This window comes from Mustelus asterias, chromosome 21, assembly GCF_964213995.1.
Source record: "Mustelus asterias chromosome 21, sMusAst1.hap1.1, whole genome shotgun sequence".
Lineage (NCBI taxonomy): Eukaryota > Metazoa > Chordata > Chondrichthyes > Carcharhiniformes > Triakidae > Mustelus > Mustelus asterias.
The window spans coordinates 5,645,064-5,650,957 of record NC_135821.1 but is presented as its reverse complement, the minus strand read 5'-3'; positions in this window follow the sequence as shown (position 1 = coordinate 5,650,957).

Here is a 5,894-nt window from a genome sequence, read left to right as displayed (position 1 = left end):
AAATCCTATTCCCACTGGACAGAATGCAACATGTGAGCCCTTCTCCATTGCTCCCACTCTGTGGAATGGCCCCAAATTCCTTCTGGACAGAGTCTCCCTCTGTCACCAACCCCTCCACCCGGGATACAATCCAACAGAGAAAATGAAGCACTTTTGGAGTGTCGTCGCTGTTGTAATGTTGGAAACAAAGCAGCAAGTTTATGTGCAGAAAGATCCCCCAGAAAGTAGTGTGATGAAGATCACAATGTGTTTCTCTGTGATGATGAGTGAGTACTAAATATTGGCCTGGACCGAGGTGAGGTCTGTGTGCGCATGTGCGCGCGCGTGTCTGTGTGTGCAGACAAACTCCTGCTCTTTGAAATAGTGGGACAGGAACTTGTGGTCAGCACTGCTGCTTCACAGCGTCAGGGACCCGGGTTCAAATCGGCCTTGGGTGACTGCCTGTGCAGACAGACTGTGTCGCGCGTTCTCCCCGTGTCTGCGTTGGTTTCCCCCGGGTGCTCCGGTTTCCTCCTACAGTCTGGGAGACATGGCTTGAACAATGACAGTTGTGCGGCACAGTGGGTTAGCACTGCTGCCTCGCAGCATCAAGGACACAGGCTCAACTCCCAGCTCGGGTCACTGTCTGTGTGGAGTTTGCACGTTCTCCCAGTGTCTGCGTGGGTTTCCTCCGGGTGCTCCGGTTTCCCCCCACAGTCCAAAGATGTGTGGGTTAGGTGGATTGGCCGTGCTAAATTGTCCCTCAGTGTCACGGGGGTGAGTAGGGTGAATACGTGGGGTTATGGGGATAGGGCCTGGGTGGGATTATGGTCGGTGCGGACTCGATGGGCCGACTGTTGGTATTCTATCTTATTTTAAACACATTCACTGTTGGTAAATCTGCCATTAAATATCATCGGCAGACATCATATCTGAGGAATTTATGGGTTTCTGCCGCATTCTGAGTTAAAGAATAGTTCGATTGGCAGAATGTGGAATCGTAAACTGAATAATAAACAGGCTGTTTTCATCCTGGTTTTGAGGGAATCTGCATTAGGGTTAGAATCTGATCCAAGGTCTTTGGAAAGTTATTGACAAGTTTCGGTGAGGAGCCGGAGAGCAGGAAAAGGTAGGAAACAAAATGGCAACAATGCCAAGAATGTGCTTTATCGACTGTAGGTCGGAGTGAGCATTAGCGGAACAAAACGGTCTCGGAACTTGGGGAAAAATGTGTTGGAGAGGGTGTGACCAGTTCCAATTTGACACTGACGATTCAGGAGCGAGAGGAGAATGTGAGCTGGAACATTCGGAACTTACCAGGAACAGAGAAATTTATATAATCACATTATCGTAATATTAATAAGCTCAGAGAGGCCTGGGGGATGGGGAGGGGGGGAGGGAGGGAGAGAGAGAGAGAGACGGGGAGGGAGAGAGAGAGAGAGACGGGGAGGGGGAGAGAGAGAGACGGGGAGGGGGAGAGAGAGAGACGGGGAGGGGGAGAGAGAGAGACGGGGAGGGGGAGAGAGAGAGACGGGGAGGGGGAGAGAGAGAGAGAGAGAGAGAGACGGGGAGGGGGGGAGAGAGAGAGAGAGAGACGGGGAGGGGGGGAGAGAGAGAGAGAGAGAGACGGGGAGGGGGAGAGAGAGAGACGGGGAGGGGGAGAGAGAGAGAGAGAGACGGGGAGGGGGGGGGAGAGAGAGAGAGACGGGGAGGGGGGGAGAGAGAGACGGGGAGGGGGGGAGAGAGAGAGAGAGAGAGAGACGGGGAGGGAGGGAGAGAGAGAGAGGAGAGAGACGGGGAGGGGGGGGGAAGAGAGAGCAAGAGAGACGGGGAGGGGGGGGAGAGAGAGCGAGAGAGACGGGGAGGGGGGGGGAGAGAGAGCGAGAGAGACGGGGAGGGGGGGAGAGAGAGACGGGGAGGGGGAGAGAGAGAGAGAGACGGGGAGGGGGAGAGAGAGAGAGAGAGACGAGGAGGGAGAGAGCGAGAGAGAGAGAGAGACGGGGAGGGGGAGAGAGAGGAAGAGAGAGACGGGGCGGGGGAGAGAGAGAGAGAGGGGGCGGGGTGGGGGAGAGAGAGAGAGGGGGTGGGGTGGGGGAGAGAGAGAGAGGGGCGGGGTGGGGGAGAGAGAGAGAGAGAGAGGGGCGGGGGAGAGAGGGGCAGGGGAGAGAGAGAGGGGCGGGGTGGGAGAGAGAGAGGGGCGGGGTGGGAGAGAGAGGGGGGCGGGGTGGGGGAGAGAGGGGCGGGGCGGGGGAGAGAGGGGCGGGGGAGAGAGGGGCGGGGCGGGGGAGAGAGGGGCGGGGCAGGGGAGAGAGAGGGGCGGGGCAGGGGAGAGAGAGGGGCGGGGCAGGGGAGAGAGAGGGGCGGGGCAGGGGAGAGAGAGGGGCGGGGCAGGGGAGAGAGAGGGGCGGGGCAGGGGAGAGAGAGGGGCGGGGCAGGGGAGAGAGAGGGGCGGGGGAGAGAGAGAGGGGGGGGCGGGGGAGAGAGAGAGGGGGGGGGCGGGGGAGAGAGAGAGGGCGGTTGAGAGAGAGAGAGGGGGCGGGGCGGGGGAGAGAGAGAGGGGGCGGGGCGGGGGAGAGAGAGAGAGAGAGAGGGGGCGGGGGAGAGAGAGAGAGAGAGAGGGGGCGGGGAGAGAGAGAGAGAGAGAGGGGGGGAGGGGGAGAGAGAGGGGGGGAGGGGGAGAGAGAGGGGGGGAGGGGGAGAGAGAGGGGGGAGGGGGAGAGAGAGGGGGGGAGGGGGAGAGAGAGGGGGGGAGGGGGAGAGAGAGGGGGGGAGGGGGAGAGAGAGGGGGGGAGGGGGAGAGAGAGGGGGGAGGGGGAGAGGGAGGGGGGAGGGGAGAGGGAGGGGGGAGGGGGAGGGGAGAGGGAGGGGGGGAGGGGGAGAGGGAGGGGGGGAGGGGGAGAGGGAGGGGGGGAGGGGGAGAGGGAGGGGGGGAGGGGGGGAGGGGGAGAGGGAGGGGGGGAGGGGGGGAGGGGGAGAGGGAGGGGGGGAGGGGGAGAGGGAGGGGGGAGGGGGAGAGGGAGGGGGGGAGGGGGAGAGGGAGGGGGGAGGGGGAGAGAGAGGGGGCGGGGGAGAGAGAGAGGGGGCGGGGCGGGGGAGAGAGAGAGAGAGAGAGGGGGCGGGGGAGAGAGAGAGAGAGGAGGGGGCGGGCGGCAGAGAGAGGGGGGGAGGGGGAGAGAGAGGGGGGGAGGGGGAGAGAGAGGGGGGGGAGGGGGAGAGAGAGGGGGGAGGGGGAGAGAGAGGGGGGGAGGGGGAGAGAGAGGGGGGGAGGGGGAGAGAGAGGGGGGGAGGGGGAGAGAGAGGGGGGGAGGGGGAGAGAGAGGGGGGGAGGGGGGAGAGAGAGGGGGGGAGGGGGAGAGAGAGGGGGGAGGGGGAGAGAGAGGGGGGAGGGGGAGAGGGAGGGGGGGAGGGGGAGAGGGAGGGGGGAGGGGGAGAGGGAGGGGGGAGGGGGAGAGGGAGGGGGGGAGGGGGAGAGGGAGGGGGGGAGGGGGAGAGGGAGGGGGGGAGGGGGAGAGGGAGGGGGGGAGGGGAGAGGGAGGGGGGAGGGGGAGAGGGAGGGGGGAGGGGGAGAGGGAGGGGGGGAGGGGGAGAGGGAGGGGGGGAGGAGGAGAGGGAGGGGGGGAGGGGGAGAGGGAGGGGGGAGGGGGAGAGGGAGGGGGGGAGGGGGAGAGGGAGGGGGGAGGGGGAGAGGGAGGGGGGGAGGGGGAGAGGGAGGGGGGGAGAGGAGGGGGGGGAGAGGGAGGGGGGGAGGGGGAGAGGGAGGGGGAGAGGGAGGGGGGAGGGGGAGAGGGAGGGGGGGAGGGGGGGGGAGGGGGAGAGGGAGGGGGGGAGAGGGAGAGAGGGGCAGAGGGAGAGAGGGGCAGAGGGAGAGAGGGGCAGAGGGAGAGAGGGGCAGAGGGAGAGAGGGGCAGAGGGAGAGAGGGGCAGAGGGAGAGAGGGGCAGAGGGAGAGAGGGGCAGAGGGAGAGAGGGGCAGAGGGAGAGAGGGGCAGAGGGAGAGAGGGGCAGAGGGAGAGAGGGGCAGAGGGAGAGAGGGGCAGAGGGAGAGAGGGGCAGAGGGAGAGAGGGGCAGAGGGAGAGAGGGGCAGAGGGAGAGAGGGGCAGAGGGAGAGAGGGGCAGAGGGAGAGTGGGGCAGAGGGAGAGAGGGGCAGAGGGAGAGAGGGGCAGAGGGAGAGAGGGGCAGAGGGAGAGAGGGGCAGAGGGAGAGAGGGGCAGAGGGAGAGAGGGGCAGAGGGAGAGAGGGGCAGAGGGAGAGAGGGGCAGAGGGAGAGAGGGGCAGAGGGAGAGAGGGGCAGAGGGAGAGAGGGGCAGAGGGAGAGAGGGGCAGAGGGAGAGAGGGGCAGAGGGAGAGAGGGGCAGAGGGAGAGAGGGGGCAGAGGGAGAGAGGGGCAGAGGGAGAGAGGGGCAGAGGGAGAGAGGGGCAGAGGGAGAGAGGGGCAGAGGGAGAGAGGGGCAGAGGGAGAGAGGGGCAGAGGGAGAGAGGGGCAGAGGGAGAGAGGGGCAGAGGGAGAGAGGGGCAGAGGGAGAGAGGGGCAGAGGGAGAGAGGGGCAGAGGGAGAGAGGGGCAGAGGGAGAGAGGGGCAGAGGGAGAGAGGGGCAGAGGGAGAGAGGGGCAGAGGGAGAGAGGGGCAGAGGGAGAGAGGGGCAGAGGGAGAGAGGGGCAGAGGGAGAGAGGGGCAGAGGGAGAGAGGGGCAGAGGGAGAGAGGGGCAGAGGGAGAGAGGGGCAGAGGGAGAGAGGGGCAGAGGGAGAGAGGGGCAGAGGGAGAGAGGGGCAGAGGGAGAGAGGGGCAGAGGGAGAGAGGGGCAGAGGGAGAGAGGGGCAGAGGGAGAGAGGGGCAGAGGGAGAGAGGGGCAGAGGGAGAGAGGGGCAGAGGGAGAGAGGGGCAGAGGGAGAGAGGGGCAGAGGGAGAGAGGGGCAGAGGGAGAGAGGGGCAGAGGGAGAGAGGGGCAGAGGGAGAGAGGGGCAGAGGGAGAGAGGGGCAGAGGGAGAGAGGGGCAGAGGGAGAGAGGGGCAGAGGGAGAGAGGGGCAGAGGGAGAGAGGGGCAGAGGGAGAGAGGGGCAGAGGGAGAGAGGGGCAGAGGGAGAGAGGGGCAGAGGGAGAGAGGGGCAGAGGGAGAGAGGGGCAGAGGGAGAGAGGGGCAGAGGGAGAGAGGGGCAGAGGGAGAGAGGGGCAGAGGGAGAGAGGGGCAGAGGGAGAGAGGGGCAGAGGGAGAGTGGGGCAGAGGGAGAGTGGGGCAGAGGGAGAGTGGGGCAGAGGGAGAGTGGGGCAGAGGGAGAGAGGGGCAGAGGGAGAGAGGGGCAGAGGGAGAGAGGGGCAGAGGGAGAGAGGGGCAGAGGGAGAGAGGGGCAGAGGGAGAGAGGGGCAGAGGGAGAGAGGGGCAGAGGGAGAGAGGGGCAGAGGGAGAGAGGGGCAGAGGGAGAGAGGGGCAGAGGGAGAGAGGGGCAGAGGGAGAGAGGGGCAGAGGGAGAGAGGGGCAGAGGGAGAGAGGGGCAGAATGGAGGGAGGGGAGAGTTTGAGGGGAGGGGAGAGTTTGAGGGGGAGGGGAGAGTTTGAGGGGGAGGGGAGAGTTTGAGGGGGAGGGGAGAGTTTGAGGGGGAGGGGAGAGTTTGAGGGGGAGGGGAGAGTTTGAGGGGGAGGGGAGAGTTTGAGGGGGAGGGGAGAGTTTGAGGGGGAGGGGAGAGTTTGAGGGGGAGGGGAGAGTTTGAGAGGGAGGGGAGAGTTTGAGGGGGAGGGGAGAGTTTGAGGGGGAGGGGAGAGTTTGAGGGGGAGAGAGAGCGACTGGCAGTTTTGAAGCTAAAAGAAAATGGAAATTCTGAGTGGGAATGAATCTGAAAATCTCCAACAAGCTGCATTGCTGAAGTGTCTTCCAATGACCCGTGGACCTATCAGGAGGCGCACGGTCTGTCGTACACAAC